The 12,135-nt window shown below is 35.4% G+C and overlaps 1 pseudogene; it reads right to left on the bottom strand.

The window, feature by feature from the left end:
* Positions 1–1,569: 1,569 nt before the first annotated feature.
* Positions 1,570–12,135, bottom strand: part of LOC144252958 (transport and Golgi organization protein 1 homolog) — a 41,283-nt pseudogene continuing 30,717 nt past the window's right edge.

A 12,135-nucleotide genomic window follows, 5' to 3' on the forward strand; every position in this document is an offset into this window, starting at 1 on the left:
CTTAAATTTTATTTTACTTGGTTAAAAATGGCATAAGCTATTATATGGTTTTCCTCTTACACACAGCTGCTGCTTCTAATATTAAATGGAGGTTATGTAGATTGAATTCTTGCTAAAGGACTCAAATTCTTTTTGATTCTGAGTTATCTTCAGTAGTTTAGAGATTTTGTTTCACAGAGATTTTGTTTCACACTGAAGATTTTGCCCCTATTTTGAGACTATTTAGGGGACATAAAAAGAACAATGATATGTTATGTTCTAGGTTTCAACAATCCTATTACTTTCTAGAATTTAAAAGAATGGAAGAATATGGTCTAGCAGTAAACAAAAGTACCAGGCTTTTATAATTTTATTTAAATCTTGAACCTCTTAAAATGTACTGTTAAAATTGCCATAATTAAAATTACAGTTCTGGAGAGCTAGTTCTTAGAAACATTGTTTTAAAGACAGTAGTTACAGATTCAGGACTTGCTTTAATTGATTTTTAAATAAAATATATTTGAGTATCAATCAAAAAAATTTAATTCAGCCCATAGTTGCTGATTAAAGACATTATAAGCCTTAGAGTTTCATTCATTCTTAGAGGATTATACTTTTCTATTTTTTTTTATCATATTCCTTGAAAATCAGTGGCAAGGTATGGGAAAGAGAAGAGTGTGTTGTGTACATTTTTAAATAGAAATTTCCTTATTTTTTATAGACACAACATACCACCTTATATTTTACTCTTATAATGCAATAATGGCAAAAGCAGTAGAACTTCAGGTCAAACAACTCTTGCTACCAATGTAAACTCATTCTCAGAAAACCATTCTCACATGGACAGTGCTTAGAAAAAAGTACATGAATGTGCTACAAAAATAGAGCCACAAGACTTCTCACAAGTAAAAGAAATCCTTTGTAGAAGTCCACAGTTGACCAAGGTCCAGCCTCCTTAACAGTGAGCAACAGGGAATATGCTTCCAAGTCACCATCTTCAGTTCTGAGAGTCAGTTTACATGCTTCCCCAATGGCACAAAGCCTCATGACAATCCAATGAATCAACAGACACTTGGGAAATATTAATAAACATTTTTTATGAACTATTACAACAAAGAACTTCAGCAAGAAGGAAAATGAAGTTTATGATCTTTGAGTAAACATTTTTAGCGTAACAGTCTCTGTGACCAGATATTGAAAGAGAAAAAAATCAAGCTTATAAAACACCATTTCTCTGTTATCAACTGGAATACACTAAAAATAGGATAATGGAAATACATATTCTTAAAGCATTTCCACAGGAAATGTCCATAATTATGACATTCTAAATCATTTAGCAATTGTATATGCTACATTAACTAAAACAAAGGTATTCCTTATTGCACATTTTAAAATTGGAAGGATATTCTAGCTTAAGTGGGGGATATTTAGGGGGAAAATATTTTGGCTCAAAATGTATACTGCACCAAGGCAGCTTCATTCTAAAAACATAAACCATTTAAAATAAACTTTTATATTTTGAAGCCAATAATCCTTTAACTTGATGAATAGTCCATAGTCCATTTTCTGACTAAGTGTCAGAGGTTAATTTTATGGGCCCTGTTTTAAGGCCTGTGAACAGCCCTCACTGCTCTGAGAATTAGGTGTAGGTGGAGGTTCATCTTTAAAGCCTGAAGGCATTACGTCTTTTGCAGCAGGTGGTGGCCCATAGTCTTGGGGACCATGAGTTGGAGGTGGTAATGGGGCACCAGGAATGAAGTACTCTCTTGGGCCAAATGAACCTAAAGGTCTAAATGGTGCTCGTGCGGGTCCTGGAAAAAAATCACGAGGGTCAAAAGGCAAATCCCGTTTTCCAGGTGGAACACCTGGTGCATATTCTCTGAAGCCTATTGGTGGACGCATACCAGGACCTGGAAAATAAAAAGGAAGTTATGTAAATACCCAGAAATTTCCGAACTAGGGTGATTTCAAGTATAGTCTTTAATTTCTCCCAAGCCTAGAACATCAACTGGTGAACATCCTGACTTGCCAGACGAGGCAAACTGAGATGGAACAAGTTTAGGTTATAGCCTTTGACCAACCAGCCATGAAGCAACATATTAAGGATTTAAACATGGCTCTACCTATCTCCAGGCTTGTCTTTTTTCCTTCCCTACTATATAATTGCAGAATTATTTCTATCTCACAAGAGCTCCATTTATATTTGGAAGTACTATATTACCATGATAAGATGATAGATTATGAAATAAGAACTTTACTACGTCAAAGAAATTTTGATAAAAGGAAATTCCACTATTTATTACTGTATCCATTAAAAATTCATGAAGTATTTCAGCATGGACTTTACACATGCCATCAGAATCAAGGTGCATGCCCTCCTGGAAAAGGCCTTCCACAGCCACCTAATTAAATCAGCAACATTTATTAGGTCACTGTTAAATCCTCCTCTTTAACACTTCCCTGTGACTTTTCTCAAGGTAAGGAGGGTTTGATTTTACCTTTTCTATATTCTATAACCTACTGCTTATGCTTCCATTATGGGTGATTACAAACTTTATATTATAGGATTTTCATATCTGTGACAAAATTTTAAGTTATGGCATTTGTGTCATCCACCTTTCCATCTATTGCAGTGCATATCAACAGATTTTCAACAAACATCTGCAGAAGTAATATTTCTGGCTTTTCTGTATATAGCCCCTTATCCTTGTCTATGAGAGATAGCTATTGCCTATCTCAGTATAAGATTATGTAGTGTCCCATATGTCCCAGAAAACTGGAGGAAAAGTTAAAATGTACTCAGCTTTATCCTTTCATTGTAAAGACCTGAGATAGCAACCAACTGTTTTAGCAAGCAATAGAAATGAAAGATGAAGGTGATTTATAAGTCAATCACTACTGTTCAGTTCATCATACCAAATGGTGGAGGAATTGGCCGAGGCCCAAAAGGCCCACCGAGCTGAAGTGGTGGTCCATACCGAATGGGAGGTGGTGGAGGCCATCCCATCGGGGGGCCCACGAAGGGTACCCCTGAGAAAGGAGGAGGCCCTTTCATAGCCATATGAACCTGCAATTTAAGATTTGAAAGCAGTTAAAAGTTTTAAAGTTCCTATGTATTAAGACAAAGTACCAACAGCGATAAAAGCTAAAACCCAAAACAGGCACCTGTCCAGAGAACACCATCAGTGCAACAAAACTCTACCCACCCCTCCTGTGTATTCCCACTGACAGCTTACAGAAGTTGGAAGGATGCCACAAGAGGGAGCAGTTTGTTACTGGTTATATCTGCACAGGAAAGGGAAAGGCAAGAAGACTGGCAGAGGTTATTAACAGAGGTGATTTCTGACCAGTATGTCATGCTGAATTCACTACAATCTATTTCAAAGGGAGTCCCCCTCCCCATCACTTCCCTTTCATCACAATAGCTCATTACTTCCATATTAAAAATGAACAGAATAAAATGAAAAATCCATTCTCTACCCAGGTAATAATAGCTACTATTCAGAGTATCTTCAGTAAGTCTTTCATATATTATTCAACCTCTGAGATCTTTAAGTAGACTGTCTTGTTTTAAATAAGAGCAAAAGCAAATGGAATATCATAATTTGTTGAAGGCCACACTGCATATTAAAGGAACTCAATCCCAGGTTTGCCTCCAAGCCATGCCTTTCCCACCTCTACTCCTCTCTAACAATGGGTCTTTTCTCTCTTTTAAATCTTCTACTACCAAAGGGGTTTAGGGTCTTATCTAAGCTGCCCTTAGATTTCTCTAGAGATGTATATTCCTGGAATATATATACACTGGAACTTGAGAAGTATTTTCCATCACAGTGCTATATACACAAATTAGGAAGACAAAGCTTTAATATTTACATTCATTTACTGTACACCATTTGAGATATTGATTTATCATTTCCTATGAGTAGTGGGTTTGAAACTAAACAATTAAAATTTATTTTGTTATAGAGCTGCAGAAGACCTACCAGATATAATAGCAACACAGTTACAAGAGAATACACTTATGTGAACAAATGAGACCATTTCTTGGGACTGGCTCAAGAGGTCATTTTAGATGATCATTGTTTCATTGAAACAGTATTTCAATTTCAGAAAATCTGATACCAATCTAATTCAAATCACTCAAAATAGGGTTTGCACAAATGGAGGAATTCTTAAATAACATTTTTCCAAAAAATAAAAAAATATATGAATTATATAATTTATAATGAATTTACTTTGCCTTAGAACATTCAACACAAAACACCATATAAAGTTAGAGTGATAACTTTTCACATTCTGTAGTTCATTACAGTTGTACACACTTAAGCAACATTCCCAAGTTAAGGAGAAAAGTAAGCTCAATATTGCATGCAGTTTACAGCAAACAAGATCAGTGTCATGCTCTGAATATCCTTCCCAGAAATGCACAGAATAAAACCCAATTCAGTTCTCAACCTCTAAGCATCCAACTGGATGCTCAGTCAAAGAAGTAATGGTGGAGACTGAGGGGGTCTCAGGTTCTTGGGGAACAGTTTGCTTTTTAAAAAACAAATGGGATTGTACAAATAGAACACAAAGAAGGATAAAGCAAAGAGCAAGTACTGTAGGAAAGCTACATGTTCCTGCATGACCACATGATTCACAGTAACTACAGAACTTACCTTGCCCTCATTCGTAACCTTAGCTGGAGAAGAACTTCTGGAGCTGCTGTTCATGTGAGGTGGAACACATCCTGGGTCTGTTAGAGATCAAAGAATGGATTCAGACTTATTCTAACATGAAAAGAATAAAAATCATCCATCCACAATTACAGATTCTTTGAAATTACTTGGTCCCTTTACCAGAGGCAACAGGTTTCCCAGATGCCTCAGAAGACCAGTACGAGGTAAAGGTCCATCCATTGACCCTTGGGAAAGAAAGATCAGAGCCCTTGTATGTATTTTTCAGAAGAAATAAACCACTGGTGGACAGGTCAGGATTCAACAATACCTAGAAAGCAAAATGAAAAATGGGTTGCCCAGAGGTTGGGGTCATACCTCAGTTGTAGAGTGTTTGCCTAGCATGTGTGAGGCACTGGGTTTGATTCTCAGCACACATTTAAAAAATAAATAAAGATATCATGTCCATCTACAATTAAAAATATTTTTTTTTAAAAAAATGGGCTGCCCAATACGTAAATCACAATTTATGAAGAGACTTAAGTAAAATAAAGAACTGCCTTGGGTTGATAGAACAGCAGATTAATAAGTATTGGTCCTAAACTTTAAGCTATAGACTTGAAGTATGTGTAGGCTGGCTTTTCTTTAGTCTGTATAACCTGACTTCCAATCTTACCAAGACTACAGTCCTATTTAGAATTGGAAATAAGACTCAGTATTTTCATGTAGGAAATAAAGTATGCTACATAAAGTTTAAGGCTACTTTTATAATATTTGGGAAAGGAACACCATAGAGATTTAATTTAAAGATAAAGGTTTACACTTCACAGAGTAAAATTTAAAAGAAAAAAACAATACAGAGACCTCCAGGAAAAAAAAAAATGTTTTCTATTCTAGAACAGATTTTACAGAAAACATTCACTAAGATAAAGTAAGAAATTATCTTCTATATATTGTACAGGCCCAAATTATATGTTTTCATTAAAATATTCAAAAGGGAAAAAAAAAACCAAAACCTTGAAGCAACATGTGAATGCTAACCAAATCCATTTCTAGGCATATCTTTTCGATTAAGAGTAGCAGAAGGAGGTCTCCCAGCTGGCTCTGCTGTCAGTGGAGGGGAACATTCTCCACCACTCAAGGGGGATGGACCAAAAGAGCCATTATGGCTCAGTGGACCTAAAGACAACAATGCCGTGCTACTACTTTAAGGCAGCCTTCTCCCTGACACCAACCCTCACCTCCCGCTTTAGCAAATCATTCAGATTATTTCATAACCATTACACACAGAAATAAAAAGTAATTTACATACATTATGCACCAAGAAATAAAATAGCTCCTTTTACAAAGTGCCCCCTACCTCTCCGAGGAGGATTTTGTAAATTTGGTCTTCCCGGCATAGGTTTTACAATCACGGGTTCATCTTGCCGCACTGCCATCTTTTGGGTCATTTCCAATAGTCTTGAATATTGAGAAAGAATGGGCTGAATTATGAAACAGCAATCTATTCCTTCATAGATAATATCTAGCATAACCTTAAAACACTATAAAACATATAGTAAGATACCAAAATCACATACTTCTGTCTCAAATCAGCAGCTTCCCTTTTCTCTTCAGCTATAGCTCTTTCTGCAGAACGAGCTTTGAGCTATTAAAGAGAAAATATTCAAATTCAGTTGCGGTAGGCTATGCACAAAATAAAGAAAAGGGGGGAAAAATCTTACCCAATTATCATGAGCTTTCTTCTCATGCATAGCAATCTGAAAAAGACAACACATTAAAAAAATATGTTTTTAGGGACTCATTATAATAGCCTATAATTGTCTGTATTAGATATCAAAGAATTCTGCAACTACAGGACAGTATTAATTACTACCTGGTTTTTAAATGAGCGCTCAGTTTTCTGTAGTTCTTTTTCCATCTCTTCAATTCTCCGCCTAAGAATTACAACAATTGAATAACATTTGAAACATTCTGACCATTTTCCCTTTATTCCATCAGCTATACTTTTAAAGACTTTATCATACATAAGAAAAACATTTCTATGGTTATATGAATCCAGTGTGATCAAAACTAATACTACAGGCCAGGTGCAATGCCACATGCCAGTAATCCCAATGATTGGGAAGCTGAGGCAGGAGGATCACAAGTTCGAGGTCAGTCTCAGCAATTACGTGGGAACCTATGCAACTGAGACCCTGGCTCAAAGTAAAAAAAAGGTCTAAGGATGTAGCTTAGTAGTAAAGCACCAAAAATAAATAAATAAATAAATAAATAAATTAATTAAATAAAAACCTAATACTAATAACTTCTTTATCATTTAATTGCTAGAGATTCTGAATGATAAATTATAGTTTCCTTAACTGTTCATGAGTGTGTTCTCAAGTAATTCTGCTAGAAATATCTTCCTCCTTAAAACTTTTTTTGTTTTTTTCAAATTATATCCATAGAAGATTTCCAAGGTCTATCAAATGCCACACTTTTGTGGGTCTTGATACATCACACAGCAAACTGATTTCTTAAAGAATTACTACAACATACAAAACCCCCAGAACTGTTTGCATTGACCAAGTTCCCTATGGTCTTGCCCATTAGGTATAAGTAAATCTTTGTTAACATTTTTCATTTGTTAAGTTGAAATTTATTTTTTCTCCTGTGTGAATTGAATGTATTCATATCCTCTCGTTATTTATACTTCCAAGCTATTTTCTTCTATCTACACAATGTAAAAAAAGATTAAAAAGAAAGCTAACACTAGTTCATTAGACACTGACACCCTCCTTTAGAAACTGAACTCACTTGTAATTTTTAACTTCCTGTACAGCGGAAACCACCTTTTCATCTGCAGCTGACAGCTGCTGCTCTTTTTCTAGTCTCTCGTATTCTTCTTGGCTCAGTTTCCTAAAATAAAGCCAGTTATCAAATCAAAAGTTTTTCTTTGTGAATATCACTTCCCACAATTCTATAAAATGCTTAGGCACATAAAATAGAAATTCAAACCTGCAATTTCGTAAATCAAACTCTGGCAAATCACTTACATTTTCTAACTTCTCCTCTTAATTCTCTACTTACCAGTAAATAAAATAAATGTGAAAACAACATGTGCCCCAAGGGCAAGTCTCCTGTGTGTAAGATAATAAAAACTCACTTTACTTCAATGTGGAAGATCAGGACTGATCAACCTAACATAATTAAACATATTAGGATAAAGCAGGGGATAATTATTTTCTCGTTTCTGCCATGGGTAGGACACTAAGTATATCTTTGTCATGGGGGAACTCTTCTCAATCCAAGACTGGTACCATAATAAAGATATAGTCAGTCAAAGAAAAAATCTTCTAGAATATGTGTTTTAGCTATGCAATTAACCACAGAACATTTTTCACACTTTAGATATCTATTTCAAAAGAATTGTAATTAAGCAAAAAGACCAATCTGAGTTTTGATAATGTCTGTCAACTAGAAAAAGAAGCCAAACTGACCCACGATCAGAGTATTATCTACTGACAAGTTTTAACTCTGATCATGAAACTCAAGATGTTCATCTACTGAGACAAAGGTAGCCACATTTAATGATTTAAAAAATACTATTTTCTGCTATTCTTGTACTACCCTCTTTAGCCACAGTTCCAATTCAAAAGATAATTAACTTGAAACTTAATTTTCCATAAATCAGAAGAACTATATTAAAAAAGGATTATTGATATCAAATAGAAAAAGGGGATTATATATTCATATATAGCTTCTCATTTAATTCTTCAGCAAGTATTTTATGAGTGGCTATAATATACTAGTTACCTTGTAAGATGCTAAAGAATAAAAGAGTTCACTGTTTCAGGTATAAATGATGCCTAAAGGAATATAATAATTTTCCCCACTGGCTTAGGAAGGAATATGGGGAAAACTGAATCTTGAAGGACAGAGAGAATTTTGTTTCCAATTATCAAAGAGTTAGTCTGAGGAGCACTAAGAACAATCAAAACATCTTTATAAGAATATAAAATGTGTTTGAAGGGATCCAAGCTAAAAAGGCAGTGGAGATATATGGATGTGGCCAAGATCCATTAGAAAAAGGAATCTCAGAATTACAAGTAAGGCTGGCACTTTAAGGTACTTTTCTCCTACGTTCACCCACATATTGAAGATAACACAAAGATGTAATGAGTCTGAACTAAGCCTTCATCAAATTCCTGGGCTTAGAGGAAAAAAAGAAGTGTTTGGGGCTACAAATAAAGGGACCCTTAATAAAAGCCCTAGCCTTTGAGATTAGATTAGAAAGTACTGCACACTTAAGTGATGAACAGACAAAAAATCCAAAAGGAACAATACTGAAACATTGAAAAGACAAGTCACTTTTGAATTATCTTAATTGCTGACTAAGTTTAAAGTGACAATCTTACTCAAGTAACCTCAAAACTTTTCTATAAGAAGATAAATTTATCTTAGTCCTCAAATTTCATCTATAATTATCACAACAATGTTGGCTAATCAAAACTGACCAGGCACTCCATAAGACAAAATTCTGTGAGAAAAAATCCCACAGAAAAGGAAACCACCTAATGGGGTTATCCGCACTTGTTTTAAAATCACTGTGCTTTATATAATCAAAAAAGTAAAGTCAAGATTATGAATTTCAGGGCTGGGAATATAGTTTAGTTGGTAGAGTGCTGCCTCACATGCACAAGGCTTTGGGTTCAAACCCCAGCACCACAAAAGAGGAAAAAAAAAGGATTATGAATTTTGTCAAAGGATTAGAAACTATAAAACAAAGAAATAGTTGGGTGTGGTGACCTACCTACAGTCGAAGATACTCAGGAGGCAGAGGCAGAATGATGAGATTAAAGATAGCTTGGAAAGCAGTAAGACCCTAGTCCCTTATGAGAAAGAGCAAGGAGTTTGGGGAGGTAGCTCAATAGCAGAGCACATGGCTCAAGGTCCTGGGTTTGAGCTGTAGTACTGAAATAGGAGTGGGGTTGTGGCTCAGTGGTGAAGCACATGCCCCACATGTGTGGGGCACTGGGATCAGTCCTCAATACCACATAAAATACATAAAATATTGTGTCGGGCTGGGGATGTGGCTCAAGCGGTAGCACGGTCGCCTGGCATGCGTGCGGCCCGGGTTCAATTCTCAGCACCACATACAAACAAAGATGTTGTGTCCGCCAAAAACTAAAAAATAAATATTAAAATTCTCTCTTTCTCTCTCTCTTAAAAAATCCTATAAAAATAAAATAAAATATTGTGTCCATCTACAACTAAAATAATATTTTAAATCCTGAATTTTAAAAAATCCTAAACTCAATGAATGATTTTAGCAGCAGATTTGGAAAAAAGACAAATCTCTACTTATTACAACTAGAAGAAATTGTAAATAATCTTAAGATAAAATTATCTATTAGTTCACACAGTGATAACAATAACAAACAATGAAAATCTTACTTTTGTAATGCCATCTCATTTTGCTGGTAGAGTTCATTTAAAATCTCCACTTTCTGCCTAAGAGTTTTGCATTCCTCTTCCAGTCCAACTTTAGAAGACCATAGTGAATTGCAGTCACTTTCTAATTTCTTTATTTGGTCTGTAAAGGATAAAACAGCTTATCTCTATATGTGTACAAGTACTTAAGAACTTGTTTGAGGGAGTAGTGCCAAGAAAAGTAAGAAGCATAAAAGCAAGAAGCCATTCTTTATCTTTCCATTAAAATTTTAAGACTTTCCAACATGGCAATTTCTTCTCAAGAAGAACCCACCTTCTAAATTACATTTTGTGGACATCGAGGCTCTTAGCTTAAGTTTTAAAAGTTTTAGATCGTCTTCAACTACTGATATTGTAGTTTGTGTCTAAAAATTGCAGAAAAGAGAGGTATTCTTAAAAGTGAGGCACAGGAAGAATTCACAGGCACTATGGGACTCTTACAAAGAACTATACCCGAGAGACATCCATCATCTGCTTAATTTGATCTTTGATCTTCTCATTCCAATCACCTAAAAAACAAAAGACTTTAGCTTTTTCTTTCCTTACTTTTAACTCTATATTCTCCTAACTTCCCCAAACTAAATAATGATTGTGTTCAAACACTGGAAGAAAAAAAATCAATTAAATGATTAAACTGATTAGACTAATGACTTTTCAGAGAATTGCAAGCTTAGATTTAAAAAAAAAGAGAGAGAGAGGTGAATTTCAGGTTGGGGTTGTGGCTCAGTGGTAGAGTGCTCACCTAGCAGGTGTGAGGCACTGAGTTTGATCCGCAGTATAAAAATAAATAAAAGTACTGTGTCTGTCTTAAAAACAAAAGAAAAGGTGAATTTCTAGTTTGCACAACTAAAATGTTATCTATGCTATTCTTGTAAGATAAAAGCTTTTCTTCTCTCTCAGATCTATCTTCACCTGGGCAAGTAAGTGTCTTGTTTAGAAAGATTCAATCCTATATTTTCTCCCTGAATCTACTACCAGGTGTGGTTTGAAATACTTGCTATGTAAGCAATATCCAACTTGGGAGAAAACATCTGGAAATATTTTCCTCATCAGTAAACACTGTTACACTCCCTCTCTAGCTTTCTGATAGTCTCTAGCCTCTGTTCTCACAGCCTTAGTTTATGGTTCCAACTGCCTCTGGACTCTTAAGACTGACTGTGGACCTTAAAACCACAGAGCCATAGAGATGATGAGTATCAAAATCAAGTATTATCTGCATAAGTTAAGAAATAAATTTCTCTTACTGTACAATGTTCAATACTTAGAGGTATAGGATGTGACTATTGTAGCTGCAGTGTACTTACTAGTTTTCAATGGGATAGAAAAAGTCAGTGTTCTTCACATGCCTATTGCTACATTACACCCCAGCAACCGACCTCTGCCAATGCAACAGACATATCTATAGATCCAGTGATATGTGTCTACAACCCTGAAGCTTAAGAAGAAATTCAGCCAGCTGAAAAGTGGCATCTGTATACTTAATTAAAGACAGGAAAGCAAAAAAGGATTCAACCTCCCTGAGTCTGATCTTACCTGCTCTCTCTCTATTGGTTAATTCATCTGACTCATCTTTTCTATTTTGATCCTCAAATTTAGATTCACATTGTAACCGATTCAACAGTGTGATGTAATTAGTCAAAGCCTAGAAAAGAAGCAAAAGGTTGGAAGACTCTCGACTTTAATTCAGAAGATTTCAGGAGAATTCATGAGATGAAACATGTATTTGGAGTATAAACTTATTTTAATAGTATCATCTTTGTGACTAAGAGCTACTTGTAAATCTTTCTGGGACTTCTCAAATGATTTGATTTGTTCACTGAGCTCATCATGTGATGTACTCCAGTCTTTGACTTCCTGCTGCAACTGAAAAGTCAAAACACATGAATTCCTATGGGTTAGGTAGGGGTTTCTGCACTGGATACATTAGGACTACAAGACTTAGACAAAGAAATAGAGAGCCATACTCCTTGGTGAACTGCCTCAATCGAGGGGTTTGAGACCTTGGTTAAGGAAGAGGGCAGAG

Source organism: Urocitellus parryii, unplaced genomic scaffold, assembly GCF_045843805.1.
Source record: "Urocitellus parryii isolate mUroPar1 unplaced genomic scaffold, mUroPar1.hap1 Scaffold_71, whole genome shotgun sequence".
In the NCBI taxonomy this organism is placed as follows: Eukaryota; Metazoa; Chordata; class Mammalia; order Rodentia; family Sciuridae; genus Urocitellus; species Urocitellus parryii.